Below are 533 nucleotides of genomic sequence, written 5' to 3' on the forward strand. Positions count from 1 at the left end.
CAGGGAAATCATCAGTATAACAGCCTGTGAAGAATGTGTCAGTTACGTGACATTAACCTCAGGAAGATAAAACTGTCTAATCATATCGCCAAAATTATAAATACATTAGGCCTATACATTTGTGTAGAATATAAACAAGTTTTTATAACAACCATTTAAATGACTATCCCCCAGTTTCACAGACAAGGCTTAAGACTAAAATCTAAGTCTGAGCTGTTTCAACTGACAGAAAACTTGCTCTGACTGATCTTAAAATATATCAGTGCCTTTATTTTGTCTCAAAATGCACACCAGTAATGTTTTTTTCTAAGTCACGTTTATAAAAAGTACTTAAATGTCCTAATTGAACTATGGCCTAATCCTGGCTTAGTCTAAGCCCTGTCTGTGAAACCAGGCCTATATCTCAAAAAGTAAGCATGTCATAATCACAAAATTAGTAAGCTTTTTATAAAAATAAAAAAAAAAGTTCACAATATAGATTTATAAGCCTAATTTTCTTTTAACAAAACTATGATTATGTTTTGTGCTCAAAT

Source organism: Sinocyclocheilus rhinocerous, unplaced genomic scaffold (assembly GCF_001515625.1).
Source record: "Sinocyclocheilus rhinocerous isolate Xijiao unplaced genomic scaffold, SAMN03320098_v1.1 scaffold2447, whole genome shotgun sequence".
NCBI lineage: Eukaryota > Metazoa > Chordata > Actinopteri > Cypriniformes > Cyprinidae > Sinocyclocheilus > Sinocyclocheilus rhinocerous.